A 10,132-nucleotide genomic window follows, 5' to 3' on the forward strand; every position below is an offset into this window, starting at 1 on the left:
TGACAGAATGTGAGATGAAACACCAGATAGCTCTAAAGGTTTTTACTTTTAAAAAACTTTCACATTTAGGTCTATGATCCAATTTGTTTTTGTTTTTTGTTTTTGGCAGCTGGCCAGTAAGGGGTATGATTCAATTTGAATTAGATTTGTATATGACTACCCTACCTGGTTTTGAATTATAACACACACATTTTTTCTATGCCTTGAGAATATTAACCTCTCTGTGCCTCAGTTTCTTTATCAGTAAGATGAGGGGCAAAACAGTATTGTGAGGATTGTTCATGTATATGTAAAGGACACAGAAAAGTGACTGGAAAATAGTACACTCAATAAATGTTATGTGCCATAAATATTTTTATATCCTTTTGATCTAGTGATCCACTCATGCCCTACAAGCTCAGAGGGTACTGACCTAATTAATTCTGAGAAAAGGCTCAATGTTATCCTTTAGCATAATTTGAATATCCTGATAGCCTGGTGGGAATACTGAGAAAAGCAGTTTCAGATTAGAACAGTGGATTCTATTGTGCTAAATAAATGTGAATTTACTCTCTCTTCCCTTTCCTTATTTGTACCAGCATACCAGTTTGAATATACAGTGTTTCATGTCAGTGTTTTTATCGATCTAATCTTCAGCATAATTTATAGAAACTTCCAGAATCGTCTTTATGTGTTTCCCGGGAATAAGGCTCATTGTTTTGTTTAATATTACCTAGAACTTAGATGGGCCTCTGTACTCAGTTCCTCTGAGAATTTTTATCAAAACATGAATCAAGTTTTGGGATTAAATTTTGTTAATCCACCTGAAATTGATTTATGTTTATGGCGTGATATATAGGGCTCCATTTTTTTATATGGGTAACAAATTGTCCCAAGATCAAATATATGAGGTTACTTCAAAAAGTTCATGGGAAAATAAAATTAAAAGATAAAATGAATATTTCCATGAACTTTTTTTTTTTTTTAAGATGACCAGTAAGAGGATCTTAACCCTTGGCATTGGTGTTATCAGCTCTACACTCTCCCTAGTGAGCCACAGGCCAGTCCTTCCATGAACTTTTTGAAGTACCCACATAGAGTAGACCATTCTTTCCTGCTTTGATTTGCAGTGCTTACTTTTGTCATATTAATATTCCATATGTAAAGGTCTGTTTCTTTATTCTGTTTCATTGGTATAATTCCACACAGTCTTCAACATAATTTAAAAAATAAATCGCTTTGGTTCTTTTATACTTCTTTGCTCTTTCACAAAGTTGACAAACTCTTGTATGAATTTATGTAATGCTTTGTATTTTCTCTTGGTGTTTCTGTGTAGACAGTGATATTATCTGTGAATGCTAGCTGTTTTGTTTTCTCCCTACCAATGCTTATTCTTCAATTTATTTTTCTTTTCTTATTGCACAAGCTAAGACATCCAGTGCAGTGTGAACAGAAGTGGTAATTGTGGGCATCTTTGTCTTTTTTCTGGGGATTATGTCTAATATTTCACCATGAATTTTGATGTTTGCTATAGATTTTTTGGAGATACTCTTTATTGGTATAAGGAAGTTTCCATAAATTTTTATTTGCTAAGAGGTCTTTTTTTTGTACATATGGGATATGGTTTGCTAATGAATCAAGGCTCCTTACATCTCTGTTCATAAGTGGAATTGGTCTACATTTTTTCTTTCTTCAAGTTTCTCTTTCTTGCTTTGATATCAAATTATATTGCCATCTAAAATGAATTTGAGAGCATCCCCCCCTTAATTTTATTTTATTATTATTTTTTATTATTTGGAACGTATCGTGTAAAATTAGGATCATATGTCACTTGAACACTTGGCAGAACTTACCTTTAAAACTTCTAGGGTCTTTTTTTTGGTGGGGAGATAAAGGTTATTATAAACTATCAATTCAATGTATTTAAAGGTTAAAGATCAATGTAGGTTTTAAAAATTCTTTTAAGTCAGTTTTGGTAAATTATATCCTTATATAAAGTTGCCCATTTTATCTAAATTATATTTTATATGAAATTGTCCTTTTCATCAATTTGAAAATTATTTATTTTCAAATTTATTAGCATAAAGTTATTTATAGTGTTCTATTATGGTTTAAAAAAATCCTATTGTATCTATAGTTATCACTGCTTTTTTAGTTCTACTTTTATTTACTTTTTTCTCTTCATTATGATACAGTTTATATAGTACTGGTATTATCTCTTTCTTAAAGGTTTGGTAGAATTCTCCTGTGAAATCGTCAGGGTTTGGTGCTTTTTGACAACTTTACCTATTTTTATTATTGTGATTTGTCTATTTAAACTTTTCTCTCTTTGTAGAGTCAGTTATGTTAATTTTCATTTTGTGAGAATATGATCTGTTTCATCTAGGTATTCGCATTTACTTGCATATAGCTGGGAAAACCAGCCTAGGTATGATTCTTTTAATTGGTCTGTACTTATTACTTCCCTATTCTCATTTTTTAAATGCATTATTGCCTTCTCTCATTTTTTCCTCGAAAAAATTAGCCAATAACTTATCTACTTATAGTTGTTATCTTTAAAAGCACTTACATTTGTTAACTCTGTGTTGTTTTACTTTTTAATTAATACATTTCTAATATCTTCATTAAATCTTCTGATTTTTAATGTTTATTCTATTGTTCTTTTTCTAATATTTTGAGTTGGATGTCATCTCAAGGTCACAAAATGGTTGCTGCAGCTCTAGCCATCTCATCTGAGTTGTAGGTGAGAAGAAAGGAAAGGGCAAGGGACAGAAGTGGAGTCCTTCTCAGCAGAGTCAGCTTCCTTTAAAGAACTTTTCTAGGTGGTTTTCCCAATGAGAAGCTGGGAAATGTAGGCTTTCAGTTGGGCAAATTGCCATCCCAAACACTATAGGAATCTGTTACTAATGAAGAAGGGGCTAATAGATAATAAGCAGGTAATCTGTTGCAGAGTTTTAAATCTTTGAAGTCCAATAACTTTACTAAGCCTTATCTTGGTATTGACTGTACTGTGTTACTTCCTTTCCTGGGACACAGAATGGTTTATCTCCACTTTCCTCCTGACTTATAGGTTATTCTTTTCCAGGATTTTAGAGCTATCTTAAAATTTTTGACACTAAAAATTGGTCATAAGAATTATTGTTTGTTTAGATTTTACCACATTTACACAGTTGGTGATTGTTTAGATTTTCCACATTTACAATATTATTTGCTCACCATTGCTTTTCCCATCTCAGACTTTCCTTCTGGAATCACTTTTATTCTTCCTCAAGTACACCCTTTAGAGCATCCTTTAGTGAGTCTTTCATAATAAAACCTGTCAACTTTTGTTGCGTGGAGATGACTTTATTTCACCCTTATCACTGAAAGATAGCTTTGCTGGATGTTGAACTCTAGGCTATTATTTTCTCTCCGCACTTTGCGGGTATTATTCTATTGTATTCTGGCCTGTATTGTTGCTTTTGAGAGGCCAGCTATCAATTTAATTGACAGATCTTTTTAGGTAATCTCTCTTTTCTGACTGCTTTTATGTTGAACTCTAGGCTATTATTTTCTCTCAGCACTTTGCGGGTATTATTCTATTGTATTCTGGCCTGTATTGTTGCTTTTGAGAGGCCAGCTATCAATTTAATTGACAGATCTTTTTAGGTAATCTCTCTTTTCTGACTGCTTTTAAGTTCTTCTGTTTGTCTTTTGTGTTAAGCAGTTTGATTATGATGTATTCAGGTGTGGATTTTTTTTTAAAAGTTATCCAGCTGGACTTTTTAAATCTGTTGTTTTTTGTCTTTTATTAATTCTGGGAAATTTTCAGTTATTATTTCTTCAAGTATTACCCTTCTCCCATTCTATCAATTCTTTTCTGCTATACCAAGTTAGATTTATACTAGACATTCTCCCTCTATCCTATATAGCTCTTAAGTTCTTTTTCATACTGTTTGTCTCTTTGTCTCTAGGGGACTTCTTCAGTTCTTTATTTCAGTTTACTAATAACCTTTTCAATTAAGCCTTTTAAACCTAATCCTTGTGTTTCTAATTTCATTTGTTATGTTTTTCACTTCTAAAAGTTCTCACTAGTTCTTTTTAAATCAGACTGGCAAATTTTGATACTCTCTTTTCCTTCATCATGTTTTCAATTCCTCTTTCATTTCTTTATACATATTAAACAGATTAGTTTTATTTTTTCTATCTCATAATTACAATATCTGCAGTTTTTATGGGTTTCATTTGCCATTTTTTTCCCTGACTCTTGCCCATCGTTGCTTATTTTTTTATACATTTAGTGGTTTTTAAATTGAGTTCCTTTTCCTTGGGACTTATCTATAGCATTCTTTGAGGCATGGGTTTAAAGGTTCTTTCCTTTGGTGAAGATTTGGTTTGTATTTGTTCAACATCCCAAGGACATAACCAACTTAGGACTCTTTTAAACTAAAAATTTGGCTTTGGATATTTTAGGCCATATATGGCTAGTATAACTACCAAATCTAAATCTATGTAAATGTAGGCTTGTATATTAAAATTCTTGAGGGATACATTTTCTTTTTTTCCCTGCTCTACCAAGAACCAAGACCAACAGCAAAACCATCCCATTTGGTGGAGCAGGTTTGTTTTTTCTAGTTTATCTACTGAGGGTATCACTATTTGGGGGTCATACCTTTAAGTGATAGTCTGGTCTGCTGTCCTTCTGCTTAAGGCCTTAGGCTTTGACTTATGTTCCTTGAACTCGTCACATATTAAACCTAGACCCAAGATCACCAGGTATTGGCAGATAAAACCTCAGAGCAAAGTTCAGCTCCAGCACTTAAATTCTCCAGTAGATTTGCCTTTTACTTTTGTTTAAAGTCCCTAAATAATTCTGGTGATTTTTTTTTCTTGACAGCTCAGTCATGTGTCAAAAAGACATGAAGAAGTATTTCATGTAGCATTTTTTAGGCATGCTGTATTGAGAGGAGTTTTTCTGAATAGTGAGCCTGACGTTTTATTCTCCTTTCTACCTTTGATATCTAATGCTTCTCAGAGAGTTCTGTATTGTGCATTTTCCACTCACTGGTCTTGATTTTACTTCCTTGGTCTCATTATCAGTGTGTCATTGTGAAGAAAAGCAAAGACATTGGAGAGGGAAAATTTGAGGATTGCATTCCTTGTTGTTGAGTAAAACTTCAGGCAGCTACAGCTGTGGGAGGGAGCAAAAGGGAAGAGGTCCTTTAGAGCCACGGAGTCACAGGCAGAGTCACACCCTCCTCATTCTGTACCTTTGAAGAGGATGGAGACGGGAATGGAGAGGAAGGATGGGAAAGCCAGGAAAAGGTGGTTTGGGGAGCTCCTAAATGCTCCCCTGAACTTAATATTTCACTACACCATAAAGGCTTTCTGAAGTGTGTTCAGTCTAGTGAAGGAATGAATACCCTGCAGGGTGCAGAGAAAGGGGACTGAGAGAGGAGGGAAGAATGGGGGAAGACCATGCACCAGATCTTGAGGTGTCAGGAAGACAGGGGAGGACCTAACAGAAGAATAGCAGAGAGAGAGTCAGACCTGGGCTTTGTCCTGGCATCGCCATTTGCTTGCGGTATGATCTTGCACAGGTTCTTTCCTGCCTCTGGGCTTTTTAGTTTCTCTGTTTTTAAAATAGGAACTGGAAACCATGTTCATATATATATATATATATATATATATATACACACACACACTTTTTTTTTTTTTTTTTTGCTCATAATTTATTTTCTAAGTGAATGAACATTTAGGTTGTTTCCAGTGTTTTGCTACTACAAACAATACCATGTTCTTTAAAGACATTTTCAGTCCTTAAGTGCTCCCTGCCTTCCTCTTATGGTGAAGTGTGGCACACCAGTGATGATGGACTATTGAGTAGGAGCTCTCCTGTTGTCTTGTCCTCCTCTTTGAAGTAGCTCAGGAGCTCAGGGTTGTGCTAGAAGTCCTAGTCTGGTGACACCACACATTGAGAAGCCAACATTTCTATTGCACTATGTGAGCTCAGAAAGCATCAGTTCCAGCTATTTGCCAGGTGCAGAATAGCTTGGGGCCTCTCACCCCTTCCCTCCCATGCCCACTGGGCCCCAAGATGAGACCATTTCCAGAGAAAGCAATTTCCTCATCTTCTCAGGAGTTCAGCTGATAGTACTTTCTGAAGTTCTGTTTGCATCTCCTTGCAGCATAGTTTATTTCCTTCTTTTCTAGCCCTGGAGAGATAGGCAGAAGCCAGTCCTCGTATTGAATAGAAGCCCTTCAGACAGCCAGGGGCTCAGGGAAAAAGTAGCATTGCAATTCTTTTGGGTTACATGGTTTTTTGTTTTTTTTTTTTTAAAGATGACCGGTAAGGGGATCTTAACTCTTGACTTGGTATTGTCAGCAGCACGCTCTCCCAAGTGAGCCATGGTCTGGCCCTTGCGTTACGTGGTTTTAAAGATAATAGCAGGTATGGCTCTGGTTTGGACTGGCTCACTTTTTATGACAACGTATTTAGGAGATCTTTCGATTTAATTTACACGTTAGATTAAAAATTTAAATCCATTTAGACATGCAGGGCACCAGGTAGGAAATTCTCTTTATGCAACTTAGAGCAAAACAACTTTTCTACTTCTCAATTCCTTCATTTGTAAAATGAAGAGGATAATAATGTCTATTTAATAAAGTTCTTTTTTGGGGGGAGGAGGATTCAGTTAGGAAATGGATATATTCAGTTAGCTCACTGTCTGCAAAGTAAGACTCAGTGATGATGCTTAGTATTATTATCTACTCTGGCTTCTTCCACATGCGGGGCTGCCCTGAGCCAGGTGATTTCCTTCACTTCCTTGTCTGTCAAGCAGGGAGACAAAATTCAATGATGAATGTAGAAGGGCTTGGGAAAGGAGGGTGAAGAGGGGCTGAGTCACTGCTCCTGGAAGGATGCAGTTCCTCTTCCTTCTCCACCCCTCCTGCCTCACCCTTTTTCCTGTGCCCTATTAGTGGAGGTGTGGCAGCCAAAGGGACCCAGCTCCAAGTCCAGCTGCTTCTTAATCTGGAGCTCTGGCACCTAGCCCTTGACATGGTCAGTGAATTCTAAGAAGATCCCTGGGGGCGGGAAGAGAAGATGTCATACCCAGGGACTCCAATTGAGGGTTCGTTCAAGACTCTCCATGCTCCTGGAGTCACACCTTCAAATAGATTGTGTGGGTGGTGCATTCCGGGGAGGAATGGGGCATGCTTTGATAGCAATTGGAGTCATTTCTCAACTTTTGTTTCTGTTAAGGCATGTGTTACAAAGAGCTGTCATATGCACTCATGTTTCCATGAAGATTCCTCGATTTTCATGTCATAAGATAAAAAAAGACTGCTCACTGAAATTTGTAGCAGAGATTTGTAGAGAGGCTGTTGGTTTTACAAACTATAATTCTACTCTGTTCTTTTTCCCCTCAAGAAAGCATATAGGAAAGGAAACAATGGAATGTAACATTATAGAGATAACATGTCACCGAGACAGGTGGTCACTTCTGACCAATACTCATCTCAACTTTCACAGAATTTCTGCCACGTTACCAGCCTCAGCATCTGCTTGGTCTGGAATTTTGCTCCATCTCTTTCAGGCCAGTCATTCCTCTCTCCTAGTGGACTAGCAGCATTGTACTATGGAAAGGTTAGACTTCTGAGTCAGATAGCCCTGGCTGCGAATCCTCCCTCACCCCTTGCTGTCAAAATTTGAGCAAGTCATTCAACCCCACTGAACCTGGGTGTCTTCATCTTTAAACTGGGAATAATTCCTCTCTCAGAGCATTAGAGAGCAAGGACCTGTGCACAAGTTCTGTAACTATCATCTCTAGGTGCATTTTATATGTGATCATTAATCGCCTCAGCCACGACATGATGAGATGTTATCCTTACTGTCCCAATGATGAACTGAGGCTTAGCAGGGTTAAATGGCTAGTGCACGAGAAGTAGCCAATCCCATTCATCCCTTGGGCCATACCTTGACTCCTACCTATGAGTGCCTAGCATCAATACCTGTTTTCTATGCCTAGGAAATCCACTACTGCAAGATTTTACGGAATGCAATGCCTCACCTCTCACCTCAAAAGCCAAGGAGTGTTGTTAGTTACTTGCTTTCCCTGACCCCTGGCAGCCAGGGGATGGGTGCTGACCTAGATTGGATGCTCCCATCTGGGACTTTGGATCTGGGGGAAATGACACAAAGAAACAGTGGACAGTTGAGAATGAGTTCTGGTAGCAGTGGGAGCATCTTGTGGCTGGTGATGGACCCAGAGGCCACACCCAGTGCCCAGTGGCCACAGTGCCATCTATCACACTGCTCCTATGTCATGACCTTGGCTGTGGGTCAGGGCACATGGTCTCCTTTGTCTTGTAACTATTCCCTGATACTGGTTTTGATCCTTCCTGTTGGTTTTGTGGACCTCTTGATATTCTTCCTCAATGTCCTCCTCAACTTAAGTTACTCAGATTTGGTTCCTTTAAAATCAAGAACCCCATGTGGCAGCTCTGTGTCCTCAGTGATAGTCCTCTGCTATCTCTGAACTTTTTTGTTTTCTGCCTAATACTCCCATCCAAATGGTAGGAGTCATTTGCTTCCAAATCACAGGTTGTATCAGTCTTCCACCATCCATTCTCCTCTCACCTTGTTCCCTCCTCTCTGGACAGATGATTCCATGCTCCTGGGGATGTCATTTTTATATCCAACGAACAGAGGCTGGCAAAGAGTTGTTATTTATGGTAAATCTGCTGCCCAGTTTCTTGCCTATGCTCCTCTCTGAATTGTTTCTTCAGGACCCTGTTCTTGGGAAATCACGGTGATTTATGGTAAGCTCTTCCCCAGGGCACTTCCTCTTCCCTGGTCCTGCCTTCTGCCCCTTTCTCTGCCTGGACTGGCTCTGAGAGTCTCAAGGAAGCGATGGCCTTTGTCAAGATACTTAGGGGGGCACCAAATTAAACAGTACAGGAGACAGTTTGGAAAAAGACTCCTCCCTTAAGGGAACCAGGTTCTATAGCATAGTTTACTTTGCTTCTGGTTCACCATGTATATTGTGACTCTATTGGTGGTTAACTATCTAGCTTTGGAAGCCCCCAGGGAGCTGGCTTAACTAAGCTCTGGAATGGCTCAGCTGTATTCCTTAGCCCAACCCCAGGATCCAGAGAAGTTGTAGCTTGTAGTATACAGCTGGTGCTTACATCTGCTCAGGATACTCCTCTTAAGAGATTGTCTCATTCCTCCCCTATGGTGGCCACTGGTGCTGCCAATCACAAGACCCACTTTCTAGGCCCAGGGGTAAGCCCCTGGTCAAGCAGGTGGATTGGCAGGATGGAAATATATATGAAGACTCTGGGAGGGAGAGTCCCTTTTCTTCCTCTTGGATGGCATCATATAAAGATATATATAAACTTAGAATTGCTTCTGACTGTGTTCCTTGCTGGAAGAAAAGAAGAAACAAGAAACGGTTAGTTTCCTAGTGCTGCTGTAACAAATAACCACAAAATCAGACAGCTTAGAATAGCAGAAGTTTATTTTCTCACAATTCTGGAGGCTATAAGTTCAAAATCAAGGTGCAGGGTTAATTCCTTCTGGGGGCTCTGAGGGAGACTCTGTTCCATGCCTCTGTCCTAGCTTTCTGGTGGTTTCTGGCAATCTTTGGTATTTCTTGCTTTATAGATGCATCACTCCACCTCTGTCTTCACATGGCTGTCTTCTCTCTGTGTATGACTGTGCCCATATTTTCTTATCCGGACACCATGCATTGGATTAGGGCCCACCCTAGTCCATTATGACATTACCTTAACTTGATTACATCTGCAAAGACCCTAATAAGGTCACATTCATATGTTCTGGGTGGACATGTATTGGGGACACTATTCAATCTAATATAGAAACTACTTTGGGAAAGCAGAGCCAAGAGGTGGAAAGATCTAGAACCTTAATGATGTCTTTTCACTACCTGAACCCAGTCATTCTGGGTGAAGCCAGCTTCTCCCTGTAGTTCCCAGATGTGTGAGTCAAAACATTTCATCTTCCCTTGAGCTAATCTGGGTTTGATTTCTGTCATTTGGAACTAAAGAAGTCCTGACTAATATAGGGGTGAATGGAAAAGCAGAATAAAGTAGCCCAGAGTTTTAACAATAGACCAAATTGTAGTAAGAAAATGTGAGTTTCCTTTCC

Source organism: Cynocephalus volans, chromosome 8, assembly GCF_027409185.1.
Source record: "Cynocephalus volans isolate mCynVol1 chromosome 8, mCynVol1.pri, whole genome shotgun sequence".
Lineage (NCBI taxonomy): Eukaryota > Metazoa > Chordata > Mammalia > Dermoptera > Cynocephalidae > Cynocephalus > Cynocephalus volans.